The sequence below is a fragment of the Tupaia chinensis genome, unplaced genomic scaffold, assembly GCF_000334495.1.
Source record: "Tupaia chinensis unplaced genomic scaffold, TupChi_1.0 Scaffold000541_1, whole genome shotgun sequence".
Lineage (NCBI taxonomy): Eukaryota > Metazoa > Chordata > Mammalia > Scandentia > Tupaiidae > Tupaia > Tupaia belangeri.
In genome coordinates, this window is record NW_006160054.1 from 2,909,844 (window position 1) to 2,926,149 (window position 16,306).

Consider the following 16,306-nt stretch of genomic DNA (forward strand, 5'->3'; position numbering starts at 1 on the left):
TCATGTCTTTTTGATTTCCAAAGTCTTATGTTTATAATGTCTACAATTATAGTTTGTTTTTTGTTTTGTTTTGTTTTGTTTTGTTTTTGTTTTTTAGAGGGAGATGTTTGCTATAGGGCATATGCATTCACTGGAGAGACAGACAGCTAGAAAGTGAGAAATAATCCCTCCCAGGGCGGATGGCCACACCACAACACCTTCTCCTCCACTCTCCTCTCAGGATCTTGGGCACACACACACACAGGCACCCTGTGTGAGTTTTAAGTCACTGGGTCCTGGACCAAAACTGCAGTCAACTGCGTGGGAGTTAAGCAACATAACCATTTTGCTACCTACTAGTCCTTACAGTTATAGTTCTTGATTAATGGAATTTATGGTGACTTTATTCTTTTACTTGTTCTTAGTTTTATTTATTTTCTTGTTAACATGGCATTTATTGTTGTTCGGGGTTTGTTTTTTGTAAAATAATAAACTTTACCAAGACATTTTATCACACATAATTCCTTGCAGTGTCTCCAAAATCTATTTGTCTTCTAGGAAAACTTTCTCCAAAAGTATTTTCAGTGTGTGCTTTATGTATGCCCGTAAATATTTTTATGTACTAACATTTGAGTGAAAATCTGGCCAAATATAAAATTATGAGTCCAATTTTTTTAATTTTAAAATATTTTATATGACAGTCAATCTGTAAAATTCAGTCTAGAGATCTAATGTATAATGATGACAAAAATTAATAATTTTGTACTACATATGACATTCATGCTAAATGAGTATATTTTAGTTGCTTTTATCCTAAAAATCAAACAAATTAAACAGAAAACACTGTAACTGTGAGATGACAGACATGTTAATTTGCATCACCATAGTAGCCTTTTTGCTATTATGGTGATTCAAATAACATAACATCATATCGTATACCTTAACTATACATAATAAAATTTATTTTTAAAAAATCTCTGCATTGTCACTTTATTATTTTTAAGTTATGCCACTCATACAACTCAATGAATCATCACAAAACAAATGCATACATGTTACCACCACTGAAGCAAGAAGTAGAACACTATTAATATTCTCAAAGCCCCCAACATGGCTCCTCTCAGTCACCCTCCCACTACCTCCTGAAATGTAGCAAATATCATACTTCCAGTATTATAGATTATGTATAAGGAGTTTTTTTTTTTTTTTTGAGAGATTTTTGATATAGGGTACATATGCTGGTTAGAAAGACAGCAAGACAGAAAGCAAGAAATCATCACCACCACCACCCGCAGCCTCTCCACCCCCACAGGAGGACAGCCATGCTGCAATCCCTTCTCCTCTTGAGACTTTGGGCACACATGCACAAGTGCCATTGAGTCAGGACTCAAACCATGGTGGACCACGTGGGAGTTCAATGCCTGACCACTACACCACCTACTGACCTCACTGTGGTATGTGTGTGTGTGTGTGTGTGTGTGTGTTTGTGTGTGTGTGTGTTTTAAATAAATAGAATTAGGAGATAGAAGAGAGAAGGAGCAACAGGTAGGCCCAAGACACTTGGCTTGAGCTCCTCAGGATCCTTGCCGAGCCTACTGTGGTGGAGGAGGGACTACTGTAGCCTTGTTTTAACCTCCAAGAATCAAAACTTGATTCCTGCAATCCCAGAGACAGAAAAGATAGAAGGTAGGAACTACTGTCCCACCTGTGCTGATGCTGTTCAGCCCCTCAATCATCTAGGAGCAACAGGGAGGCCAAAGTAACATTCTTTAGCTCCTCAGGTACCCCTATTTGGCCTATTGTGAGATAGGAGAGGATGCTCTGACCCGTGTAGCTGCAGACCTACCATCTTCCTTTCTACCTGTCTAACTGAACCTCCAGCCACAGTGAGGCAGAAAGGTTTAGTTATACAGGAATCAAGCACCTGAAGAAAGGAGACTCTGGAGGAATTCTAGCCTCACAAACCCCATAGTTGTAAAAGGAGAAAAACTCCCCTCTGAAAACCAGAACCCCAAAATCCTACTGTGGATTCCACACTTCCACCCCAAGTAAAGAAGGAAAAGTGGTACGGTGCTAACACACACTATAGGGAAGAGCATGAGCACACAACTACAGAAACATACTCTATAGGAATAGGAAGAATTGAGTATATTAACCAGATGACTAAAAATCAAAGCAGAGCCCCCAAAATAAGAGGAAACTAAGAAGTACCTACCTCTCTACAACAAAAATCAATGAGATGCAAGGAAAACAGACAACCAATTCCAGGAGATGAGAAAATCCTTCCAGGACTTGAATGAAGAATTCCATAAGGGATAGACACACTGAAAAAGAATCAAATAGAATTTCTGGAGATAAAGAATATGATGCAGGAAGTTAAAATCTGTCATGAAAGTATCAACAGAAGATTAGACCACACAGAAGAAAAATCTTGACCTTGAAGACAAAACCTCCAATTTAGTCCATGTAAAGTCCTGTACAGTAAAACTCTCCTGAGTGACCATTTGGTATCACTGCAGGCCTGACAAGGAACCAAAACCTAACTTCTGCATAACTGGTCTTGGCAAGAGCCTGCACTCCAGGTCCTAATACTGCAAGGTCACACAGACCCAAGAAGTAGCAGATAAAGACCCAAATCGAGTACTGGGAGGTCTAAGCTCCCTAGGAATGTATCCAAAAAGACCTACTAAATGTTTCATATATGCTTATCTCACTATGCCTAACTCCCCTGCATATCAGTCACATATACGGTCTCTTAGAATACATTAATTGCCCTATAAAAGGAGCTCCTCTTTTCTGGTGGGGGTGAGGAACCTCCGGTTTCAGTCCCTCCAGTGCTGTTTATCTCAAACAACTTTCCTTTTTTCCTGAGATGATGTCTCCTGAGTCTTACTCCAGACCATGAGATTTGGTACATTGGCCAGGAAGACTCACCAGAGGTCTCAAGAAGTATTCATACACTTGCCAGAACTCTCTGCTGCATACAATACCAGACCTCTAATTTGGGTGAGTGATGAGACTGTAGCCCCCACAACCAGGAGGTATCACCTGGGGACCAGATCTTCTCACCATGAAAAATCCTAGCCGTAGGTCAACACGTCTTCTTTGCCAATTGGGGCCAGGTCCCTTACTGACCCTCTTGAACTGGGGGAAGCCCCTTTTCAAGTGAGGTCCACTGCTCACTGTCAGAGAATTTTCAGACTAAGTGATGCTCTGTCCACTAAATTATCCTTTTATGTCTCTTGTTCTGTCACTTCTCCCATCATGAGCAACACCCAATCACATATTCCAAAGGACACCCTTTGACCTGTCTCCTGGAAAACCTCAATGCAACATACCTCTGAGGTAAAATCAAACCCTGCAGTGTCATCTTTGTCTGTAACTTGGTATGGCTTCAATACAAGCTTGACAATTATTTTCAATGGCCAGAAAATTATACTTTTTATATCCAATTTCTTTGCAATCTTAAACTTTTTCTCCATCTTAATGGAAAGTGGCCTGAGGCTCCATATCATCAGGTCTTTTTCTATCTGCATGCCTCCCCTCTTTGCCAGGCCAGTACTCCTTACCAGTTCCTCCTTCTCCAAGAACTTCTTCCTGCCCTCTGAGAATCCAGATCTCACAGGTCCCTGCAAACCCTGAAGATTCCTTTAACCTGTTGATTATACTCCCCTCCCTACAACCCTTCTCCTCCTTTGTTTCTGTTTCCCCATTACCAGGAATCTGTCACCTTCCTCCCCCTCCTTTTCTCCTTCCTATACTTGCTCTTGCATCCTTTCCTCTTGTCCTGATAAACCCCCTGCTCCTCTCCTGCCTCTTCAGAAAGTTGTAGGTGCTGAGGGCATTATTCATGCCCATATTCCCTTCACCCTCTCTGATCTCTCTCAAATTTAAAAGAGACTAGGTCCTTTTTCCACTGACCCCACTTTGTTTATCAAAGAATTTCAACCTCACTCTATCTTATGACCTCACCTATCAGGATACATATTTTATACATTCCTCAACCACGACCCCCAAGGAAAAGGGCTGCATTTGGAGCTTAGCCACAGCTTTTTCATACTCCCTACATACCCAGAGACCTAACAAATATCCCGCAGGCCCCGATGCAATCCCCCTGATTGGCCCCAAGTGAAAACATCAGTCAGAATTCCATGATCTTGACCTCATGCTCATTTTTCAATCTGTCTTATTAAAGGTATGAATAAGGCTGCCCTCAAAGTTGTTAATTATGACAAAATTCAAGAGGTTACTCAGCACCCTGATGAAAATCCAGCAGCTTTCATGAGCAAATTAACAGAAGCCCTTCAAAAATGCATTACTCTAGATCCTAATTCTAAGGTGTTCCTCTTATATCTCCATACTTACTTCATTTCCCAGTCCTACCCAGATGTTAGTAAAAAAAATTCCAAGGCTTAAGAAGTATCTGCAAACACCATAAAAAAGACTTTATTAAAATATCCTTTAAAGTCTTTTACAATAGAGATGAGGAAATGCCAAACAAAAACTCATAAGAGTTCAGGCTAAATTTCAGCTGCTTGCCACCACCATCCAAAGCAGCCATATGAAGACAACAAAGTGATTACCAGCAGCACAACCACCACCAGCACCTTGCTTCAGGTGCAGCAAACAAGGCCATTAGACAAGCACCTGCCCTATGACTCCACCTGGGTCATACCCAGTGTGTAATTTTCAGGGAATTGGAAGTCAGACTGTTGCAGGAACAATGTCTGGAGGCCACCCCTTTAAGGCCCTCAGCAGAGCCAGGGTTCTGTCTGCCAGAGCTGCTAGGCCTAAATATAGAAGATTGCCAATACCCAGGATCAGATACCCTCACCTTAAACCATTACCAAGGCTGAACCCAGGGTAAATGTTGTGGTGGCAGGAAAGTCAATCTCCTTTCTATTAGATACAGGGGCTAAATGTTAGGTCTTACTTAATTATGCCAGACTCCTAAATCTTTCCTCAGTCTCTCTTGTGAGGGTTGATGGTCTTATCTCAAAGCCTTTACAGACCCCTCCAATCCCTTGCCTCATTGGAACTACACCCTTCACCTACTCCTTTCAGGTTATATCCACCCACCCTACCCCCTTAGTCAGGAGAGACTGACTTTGCCAAACTACACACCTCTGCCGTCATTAAGCCCAATAAAAACCTCATTCTGCTTCTTTCTATGCCTTCCCTTGAGCCTTTCCTCCAGGAACACCCCTCAGAACCTCCCTTTTTTTTTTTAAAGAGAGATTTTTGCTATACGGTATGTATACTCTCTGGAGGACCAGAGAGGTAGAAAACAAGAAATCACCTTCCAGCGTGGATGGCCATACCAAAATCCCATCTCCTCCATTCTCCTCTTGGGATTTTAGTCATGCATGTACAAGTGCCTGGTGCGAGTTTTAAGCTCCTAAGTCCAGGACTTGAACCACGGTAGACTACCTGAGAGTCCAGCTATGTTGTCATTATACCCTCTGCTGATCCCAACCTCCTTCTAATATTGCAAAACCAAGTGGACTCCAAGGTATGGGACACTGACCACCCAACTATAACTACCCACCACTCTCCTATCAGAATCATCCTCGAATAGCCACACACAGTTGTTAGTAAGTCACAGTACTCACTGGGAAATTTATCTTCACAGGGACTCCTCTCAACCATTTACAAACTCATAAGGCATAACTTCTACACCTCATTGAATCACCCTTTAATATTCCCACTTTAGCTGTAAAAAAAAAAGCCTGATGCCTCTTATCACCTAGTTCAGAACATACAGGTCATCAATGACATTACCCTCCCATGATTCCTACTGTACCTAATCCATTCTCCTTCCTTTCATCTATTCCCCCAAACACCACCCACTTTTTTTTTTCTTGACCTCAAAGACACCTTTTTCACAATTCCTTTAGAAAAAAGAATCACAAAATCTCTTTGCCTTTACTGGTTGGACCTCAATACTGGAAAGGCCATCCAATTAACATGGCAGGTCCTCCCCCAAGGTTTTCAAAATTCTCCCCACTTCTTTTGCCTAGCCCTTTCTTCAGATCTCACTCAAATGTCTCTTCAGCTTAGTATCCTATACCAATATGTAGATGAACTACTTCTCTGCAGCCCTTCCCTAAAATTCTCTCAACTACACCCTATTTCTTGCAATAATGGGCATATAGAGTATCCCCTAAAAAGGGCCAATTCTTTACATCTGAAGCAACCTATTTCGGTATTCACCTCACCCTCTCCCATTGGAGAATAACAAATAAACATAAACAATTAATCTCTTCCTTATCACTTCCAACTCCCAAATTGGAATTACTTTCCTTTATAGGTTTAGTAAACTTCCACAGGCTTTGGATCCCAAACTTGGTGTCCTTGCTAAGCCTTTATCACCTCACAAAAAGGGACCCCAATGAGCCCATAGACCTGCCCCAGGCCACTCCAAAGTCTTTCAACTTAAACAGGCTCTGCTCTCTTCCCTTGCTCTAGCATTGCCTACCTCATCTAAGTCTTTTTACTTCTTCATTGAAACGAGACAGGGCCATGCACTGGGATTACTGACTCAGTGTTATGGCCCCACTTACAGGACAGTGACCTATTTCTCTAAATCCCTGGACCAAACAGTACTGGAATGGCCAACTTGTCTCAAATCTCTTGCAGCAACCGTAGTACTTATTCAAGAAACTACTAAACTCACACCCTTCTCTCATCTCCATGTCTACTCCTCTTACACTATTCAATCCTTACTCTTCCTCTTTCCATGATTTCTACAACCAGATTGCAATCTATACATCGACATCTCTGAAAAAAATCCTGCTGGGACCTTTCACAGCTGCAGTTCTATCAATCCAGGCATTTTATTACCTCTCCCAAACAATTACGCTTCCAAAACACAGAGCCACATAATTGCTCAGAGATTATAGATCACTTCCTTATCCCGTTTTCCAATATTCTAGACACAGCTTTACCATTACCTGCAACAACCTGGTTTGTTGATGGTAGTGCTTCAAAGGGCTCTCAGCCGCAAGCAGGCTACACTATACTCACTCTTCATGAGGCACTTGAATCTGACCCACTTCCACCAGGTAAAACTTCCCAGCAGGCTGAACTCATAGCTCCAATACAGGCCCTAACATTGGCAAAAGTAAGACATATTAACATTTACACTGACTCAAAAAATGCCTGCCATATCATTCATTCATATGCCTCAACTTGGAAAGAAAGGGGATTTCTCACTGCATCAGGAATCACCATTACTAAACACAAACTCATTTTGTCACTTTCAATATCTTTTTTAAGATTTTCATAGTTTTCTTTATAAAGGTCTTGGATTTTCTTAGTTAGGTTTATCCCTAGGTATCTTATACACCTTGTGGCTACAGTGAAAGGGATTCCTCTCTTCAGCTCTGCTTCATTCAACTTGTTGCTCATAAATAGAAATGCTATAGATTTTCGGATATTGATTTTGTATCCCGCCACCTTACTGTATTCACTTATTACTTCAAGAAGTTTTTTCATGGATACCTTTGGGTCTTCTAAGTATACCATCATGTCATCTGCAAATAAAGATATTTTCAACTCTTCTTTGCCTATTCGAATGCCTTTAATATTGTTCCCTTCTCTGATTGCAATAGCTAAGACTTCCAGTACTATATTAAAGAGCAGTGGAGAAAGTGGGCAGCCTTGCCTAGTACCTGTTTTCAGAGGAAAAGCTTTCAGCTTTTCCCCATTCAGTATAATATTAGCTGTAGGTTTTTCATAGATTGCTTTTCTTGTGTTCAGAAATGACCCTTCTATACCAATCTTACTGAGAGTCTTAATCATAAAAGGATGTTGTATTTTATCAAATGCTTTCTCCGCATCAATTGAGATGATCATATGGTTTTTATCTTTCTTTCTGTTAATGTGGTGTATTACATTTATGGTCTTGCGTATATTGAACCACCCTTGCATCCCTGGTATAAAGCCTACCTGGTCGTGATGAATGATCTTTGTTATATGTTGTTGGATACGATTTGCGAGTATCTTGTTGAGAATTTTCGCATCTATATTCATCAATGATATTGGTCTGTAGTTTTCCTTTTTTGTCATATCCTTATCTGTTTTGGGGATGAGGATGATGGAGGCTTCATAAAATGAATTTGGAAGGTTTCCTTCCTTTTGAATCTTTAGAAATAATTTTAGTAAGATAGGGGTTAATTCTTCCTTGAAAGTTTTGTAGAATTCACAAGTGAAGCCATCTGGGCCTGGGCTTTTCTTTGTTGGGAGATTATTAATTACTGATTCAATCTCCTGGCTTGTTATAGGTCTATTCAGATTCTCTATGTCTTCCTGATCCAATCTTGGTAGTTTATATGCATCCAGGAATTTGTCCATCTCCTCCAGGTTATCTTGTTTGTTGGCGTAAAGTCGCTCATAGTATCCTCTAATGATATTATGTATTTCTGCTATGTCCGTGGTAATATTGCCTGTTTCATCACATATTTGATTAATCTGGTTTCTTTCTTTCTTCTTCTTGATCAGTCTAGCCAATGGAGTATCAATCTTGTTGATCTTTTCAAAGAACCAGCTTTTGCTTTCATTTATTTTCTGTATGGTTCGTTTATTTTCTATTTCATTTATTTCTGCTCGAACCTTTATTATTTCTTTTCGCCTGGCATTTTGGGGGTTCGTTTGTTGTTGTTTTTCCAGTTCTCTGAGGCATGATGATAAGTTATCTACTTGCCATCTTTCCATCCTTTTCTTATGTGCACTAATTGCTATGAATTTCCCTCTTATGACTGCTTTTGCTGTGTCCCATAGGTTCTGGACACTTGTGTCCTCATTATCATTTGTTTCCATAAATTTGTTTATTTCAGCCTTAATTTCTTCAGTAGTGAAGAAGTCATTCAGAAGTAGGTTGTTCAGTTTCCATGTGTTCGTGTGTTTTCGGGGTTGTTTCTTGAAATTAATCTTGAGTTTAATTCCATCATGGTCAGAGAAGATGCTGGGTACAGTTTCTATGCCTTTGAATCTGTAAAGGCTTGATTTGTGTCCTAATATATGATCTATCTTTGAAAAGGTTCCATGTCGGGGTGAGAAAAATGTATATGTTGTGGATGTAGGGTGGAAAGTTCTATAGATATCTGTCAAGCCCATTCCATTTATAGTATCATTTAAGTCCTGTATCTCTCTATTTATTTTCTGTCTAGAAGATCTGTCTATAGGAGATAACGGGGTGTTGAGATCTCCAACAATTATAGTATTTTTCCCTATGTCTCCTTTTAGCTCCAGCAGTCTTTCCTTCACATATTTAGGCGCACCTGAGTTGGGTGCGTAGATATTTATAAGGGTTATATCTTCTTGCTGGATTACCCCATCTACTATTATATAATGCCCTTCTTTGTCTCTTCTTACAGTCTTTGTTTTAAAATCTATTTTGTCTGAGATCAATATCGCTACTCCAGCCTTTTTCTGATTTCCATTTGCATGGAATATCTTTTTCCAGCCCTTGACTTTTAGTCTATGTATATCTTTATCCATAAAGTGAGTTTCTTGTAGGCAACAGATAGAGGGTTTCTGTTTTCTTATCCATTCAGCTAGTCTATGTCTCTTAACTGGGGAATTTAATCCATTGACATTCAATGTAATTATCGATATTTCCATACCTGATCCTATCATTAAGTGAGCCATTTTCTTAGTTGTTTTTTGTTCTCGTATAACTGTCTCTGATTTTTTAGTTTTCCTGGTATAGTACTCCCTTCAAAACCTCTTGAAGAGCTGGTCTGGTGTTGGTAAATTCCTTCAAATTTTGTTTATTTGAGAATGTTTTTATCTTTTTTTCCCATATAAAAGATAATTTTGCCGGGTATAGTATTCTTGGTTGAAATTGTTTTTCACTCAACACTTTGACTATGCTTCCCCATTCTTTCCTTTCCTGCATTGTTTCTGCTGAGAGATCCGATGTTAGCCTGATGGGGTGACCTTTGTAAGTAACCTGGCGTTTCCCTCTTGCCAACTTTAGTATCTTGTCTTTATCTGTTGTTTTTGCCAGTCTGGCTATGATGTGCCTTGGAGATGATCTTCTTGGGTTGATTCTACTTGGGGTCCTCTGTATTTCTTGGGTCTGGATATTTGAATGCCTTTCTAGATTTGGAAAGTTTTCTTCCAGGATCTCATGGAATAAATTTTCCAGGCCCTTATTATTTTCTTCCTCCTCCGGAATACCAATTATCCGAATGTTGGGGCGCTTGATGGTGTCCAGTATTCCTCGTATATTATCCTCATTTTTCATGGTTGTTTTCTCAATCTTCTTGATACTTTTTTCTAGGTCAGATATTTTGTCTTCTACATTAGAGATTCGATCTTCTGCCTGGTCTAAACTACTTTTAATACTTTCAAGGGAGGTTTTGATTTCCTGTACCACATTCTTCAATCGTAGAAGTTCCATCTGGTTCTTGTTTAAGGTATCCATTTCTTCTTTCAAGGCATGAAAGGACTTCTTCATCTCCTGGAGCTCCTTGTCTCTTTTCTCTTCCATCTCAGTTAGTTTAGTCACTACAAATATTCTGAATTCCTTATCAGACATGTCCACGACGTCCATTGTATTGACTGTGGGTGATGTAGGTTTGATGATTTCCCTTGAGGGAGAGACCTTTTGTTGGTTGCTCATATTTCTTGAGCCTCTGTGATTGTTCCTAGTCATCAGGTAATCTATATGTTTCTTCCTAACTTATTTAAGGTATCTCTGATTGTTAAAAGTTGTACAGGATTAGAAAATTGATGATTTCTCTTATGTTTGGCCTACTTGTTGCTCACAATTACCATTAACTGTTGCCACTAACCCTGGATAGCCCAAAGTTCTTCCTGTTTCTAAGGAGTGGTGAGCCTCCAACTGACCTAAAAATCAACTACTCAAGAGCAAAGAAAAACAAAATGAAGAAAGGAAATTGTGTGGCACGCAATGTGCACTGCATGCTATTCAAATCACCAAAATTCAAAGAGTCCAAAGGCTAGTGGGAAAGGGTCAGAGGATGAGTGACAGGACCAGGTTGGTCGGGCCTGCAGCCTTAGTCCGCCTGGTGTCTGGAACTATTGGCCGGCTTGATCCGGATTGCAGGTGGGGTAGGGGGGGAGTTCACCTTAAAGTCCCAGACAACCAACCTGGGGTGCAAGGAGGAGTAACGGTGGGGATGCGTGAATATTCGGAAGGGTCGGGCCTGTAGCCTCAGTCTGCCTGGTGTCCAGAACTGCTGGCTGGCTTGATCAACACAAACCCATTTTAAAATCATTAATAGCAGCCTCATATCCAGCACAAGCTGCCATTTTACACTGTAGAGGTCATCAAAAACCAATGCCCCTGTAGCCTAGGGCAATTATAGAGCCAACAGTGAGGCCAAGTTACAGGCCACAAATATCCACATTAAAGTTCTTGCCTTGCCATACTGAGCCCTTCCTTATGGAGACCAAGAGGCCCAACATTTGGTTAGGGCAGGAGCTAAACAGTCTGAAGGTTGGTTCACAACAGATGGAAAAGAAATTTTACCTAGAGAATAGTAACATATCATCTTAACTCATTTTCACGATCAGTATCATGTAGGACCCAAAACTCTTTACCATCTCTTCTCATCTGTTATCCTTAATGCTTCCCTCCTTGAAGACCTAATACAAATCACCAAACATTGCTAAATCTGTCATACTAACTCCCCTCAAGGAGGTCTTTAAATTCCATTTAAGGTGAGAGGAAGGAAATCAAGGAGAAAAATAGAGAGGCAAGACATTTAAGAGATACAGAAATAGAGGATTGTCTGTTGATAACATGTATAATATCTTTTACTGAACTGGTGTGCAGTATATTCACGCTAGGAAAACTCATTTTATTAGCCATTATGAGGTACAATGATTGAATGTATACTTTTTTTTTTTTAATTCTGTTTAAAACTCACCAAATGAATGGCTATTTCCCTGGCCAAGATTGATAGGTAGACTTCATTCACATGCTGACAATTACAAAACTCAAATATTGGGATGAGCAGGTGGCATGGTGGTTAAGGCACTGGACTCACATGGCCGACCCAAGGCTTGAGTACTCGACCTGGTAGCTGGAAACTTAAACCATGTACATGTGCATGAATGCCCAGAATCCCGAGAGGAGAATGGAGGAGAAGGAATTGCTGCCTGGTCATTTCCTCCTGGGCAATGATTTCTTGCTTCCTTTATCTCTCTGGCAAGCACATGGACCCTATAGCAAAACTCTCAACAACAACAATAAAACTCAAATATCTCCTAGTTTTTATAGACACATTTTTAGAATAGGTTGAGGCTTTCCGGGTTTGCCAGGTAACCGAACACCTCCTTACAAATACCATTTCCCAATTTTATCTCCCCCACTCCTTACAATCTGACAATGGAGCTGCATTCACAGCTTGGATAGTTCATGAGATAACACAGTCCTTAAGTATTCAATGGAATCTACATATCTCATATCACCCCCAATTCTCTGTCAAGGTTGAGTGAATAAGTGGGTTTCTTAACAACAGTTGACCAAATTAGCTTAAGAGACACAAACTGACACTTTTATCAATTGCATTCATATGCGATCTCTCCCCAGGGCTCCCCACTACCCAATCTTCTTTGAAAACTCCATTATAGTAATGTATAGCTGTCAGTAACACTGGCTAATATCCACTTTTTTCATCTCCACTGTTAGATTACTTCCAGTTTTTATACAGTTTTCTTAACTTTTAAAACACTGGGCCAGTCAGATTTTACCTAAAACTCCCTCATATTCCCAGCCATCCAGGATTACTCCTGGAAATCTGATATATGTACAGGGCCTTAAACCTCCTTGACCTTTATGACAAAGATGGGAAGGGCCTTACATAGTCTTACTAACTACACCAACAGTTATAAAGCCACAAGGTGTCCATCCCTGGAAATACCTCACCAGATCAAAAATTGCATAACCTGAACTCTATTCCAAAGGAGTCTGACATTCCTTCCTTGAGAAGATAGTACTAAGAACTTCTCCTATGAGCCACCAAACAGATTCAAACTCCATTTCATTCAAAATACCATTAAATAATTATCCCCAAACAGGTTGAGAACATCTTGCTCCTGTAGAGCATACTATTTACACCTGTCTCTGGAGGGCCCACATCTCTCCCCATCCTCCTAAGAGATAATGCCCCCTATTAAGCAAACAGCATCCCCAGAAGACTGACTTCAATCTATACCTCTTCCCTAGCTCCAACCACTCTTTCTTTCACCTATTTTTCCTATACATATATTAAAAGGCTGGAAATGTAAGATCCCATACAGTAAAACTCTCCTGAGCTCTGTTTGGTATCACTCCAGGTCTGACAAGTAACAAAGGCTAAAGTTCTGCATAATTGGTCTTGGTGAGAGTCCACATTCCAGTTGCTGCTACTGCAAGGTCACATTGACTGAGGAAGGAGCAGATAAAGACCTAAAGTGACAGGGCCAACAGGTGGTATAGTGGTTAATTTTCTGGACTCCCATAGTTCAAGTCCTGGACCTGGTTGCTTGCTTTCTCACTTTCCTTCTTTCCCTCTCCCTCTGTCTCTCTCTGCTGGCTACAGCAAGTTAAATAATAAAACAAATCTTTAAAAAAGAGACCCAAAGTGAGTACTGGTGAGGTCTGATCCATCCCCAGAGTTGGATTAGAAAAGACCCACTAAATGTTTCATGTATTCTTATCCCATTATGTCTAACTCCCCTACATATCAGTCACACATACGATATCCAAGAATGGTTTGATTGCCCTATATAAGTAGCCCCTTCCTTCCTGGTGGGTGGGTTAAGGTACCTCTGGCTTCAGACCTCCTCAGTTTATTTCTCTCAATAAACTTTCCTTTTTTCTTGAGGTGATATCTCCTGAGTCTTATTCCAAATCATGACAGTCCCAGCAATCAAAAGCAATGGAAGAATAAACACTGAAAATCAGGACAACAGATGGAAAATCCTAAACACTATTAAATGGCCAAATATTCACATAATAGATATTCTATAAGGCAAAGAGACAGACAAAGGCATAGAAAATCTCTTTCATGATATACTATCTGAAAACTTTCTGAATCTAGAGGGATGTGAGGACATCCAAATCCAGGAAATACAAAAGACACAAAATAGACATAACCTAAGAAGATTTTCTCTAAGGCATACATAGCCAAATTGGTAAAAATCAATGACAAAGGCAATATTCCAAAAATGGCAAGAGAGAAACTCCAGGTTACTCACAAAGGTTGCCCCACTAGACTAGCATAAAATCTCTCAACTGAAACAATGTAGACAAGGGTAAAAAGGGAAGACATTTAAAACACTGAAAGGAAAACAATTTCAGCCAAGAGTACTATACCCAGAAAGACTATCCTTCGAATGAGAAAGAGAAATAAAATAATTTCCAGGTAAACAAATGCTGAAAGAATCTGCCAAAACTAAACAAGTCCTTTAGTAAAAACTTAAGGGAATACCACACTGCCAAAACTACAGAGATAAATGGAAGTGAGAGAACACAAATAAGTAGGAAAAAAAAGTAAGTTCACACATATTTATAATAACATTGAGTAACAGGAATACATTTCTCAACTTAAAAGTCAAGAATTCAGATTCAACTATTTTACACACAAGCAGGTTTAAGACTAACTATATTTTTTTGTGTAAATACTTAAGATTTACTCTCTGAGCAAATTTAAACCCTATAATACATTATTATCTACTATAGTCACCAAACTGAACATTAGGTCTCCAGAATTTATAATTGTAAGTTTGCACCCCTTGACCAACATTTCCCATTTTCCCCAATCCAACCCATGGCAACCAATTATACTCTACACTTCTATATATTCAACTTTTTAAGATTCCACATATAAAGGAGATTATCTAGTATTTGTCCTTTTGTGCCTGACTTACTTCACTTAACATAATGTCCAATAGGTTCATCCATGTTGTTGTAAAAGGCAAGGCCATCTTATTTTTTTATTTTATAATTTCTGATTTATATTTAATCATACACCTTTGTCGGACAAAATATGATTTTTCAAACCATACATTCAGTGTGTGATAATCAAATCAACATATTAACATATTCTTTATCTCCAACAAATAACATTACATTATGTTGTGCATCTTTGCTATTCTTTTCTTAAGACTGAAAATTAGCATCATGAAGAGATATTTATGTTCCTGTATTCAATGCAACATTATTCACAATAGCCAAAATATGAAAACAACCTAAGGATTCATCAACAGATGAATTAATAAAAAAATAATTTTGTGATAAATAATTTAATATTATTCAGTCTCTAAAAAGAAAATCCCGCCATTGACAACAAAATAAGTTAAACTGTCAGGCATTAGAATAAGTTTATTTTTTTATGTATGGTATAAGATAAGCTCTCATTTCACTCTCTCACTTGTCAATACATTGTTTATCCAACACTATTTATTCAAGAACTTTTTTTTCTCATAATGTACTCTTGATGACCTCAATGAAAATTACTTGAGCATCTGTACATAGGTTTATTTCTGGGCTCTATGTTCTGTTTCATTGGTCTAGGTATCTTTTTATGGCTAGAATATGCTAATATTTAACTTTAATAGATAATACAGTAGAATTCACCTCCCCATGGTTTCATATCCTGAATTTTGGTCTTTCTGGTCCTTGTTACTGCAGCTGCTTTCCAAGACTTTGAAAGAATAATTTTACATTTCATGTGGCTTTTTTAATTGTTTATAGTAGAAGTGTTATTCTGCTTCAAGATAACTCAGAATGTTATAAAGCATAACTAAAGTCATTTTGATTATCCTTTAAGTAATGAAAATATTTGACTAATTAATTTACTTATAAATATATCCTTGAATTTATCCATATGCCATACATTTATATAAAGTTTTTATTTTCTAACTATTTTCTTTTAACTTTTGAACAACTAGGGAACTAATTTTAATGTTTTCATGGTTAATTGTGACCTCCCAAGTCTACCCTGTTTGTTAGTTAAAAATTTAAGAATTCAGAGAATGAGGTAATTTTTTTCACTAAATTATTAAAGACAACCACATTACCTGCCATAATTCACTGAAGAATTTTTAAATTGTCAAGTTGACTAATTCATACTCATTTATCAAATAATAAATTGCACAGCACACTTTTGAAAGACTGTAATTCTTCTTTTAAATATGCTACTGAATTTCGCTACTGGGCATTTTCTTTCACTAGGTTGTCACTTACTAATATCTTCAGGGACATGAGAGAGGAAGGTAAAAATGAGCAAATGGCATAGCCGAGGGATAAATCTTGACCTTAAGATAAATCTGGGATCTTAAGCAGGAATTCCAAAGGGGTGATAAC

At 38.9% G+C, this 16,306-nt stretch overlaps 1 pseudogene; it reads left to right on the forward strand.

Moving 5' to 3' along the window:
- Window positions 1-426: 426 nt before the first annotated feature.
- The window catches only part of LOC102499654 (putative ATP-dependent RNA helicase DDX23), a 37,310-nt pseudogene continuing 21,430 nt past the window's right edge, over window positions 427-16,306 (forward strand).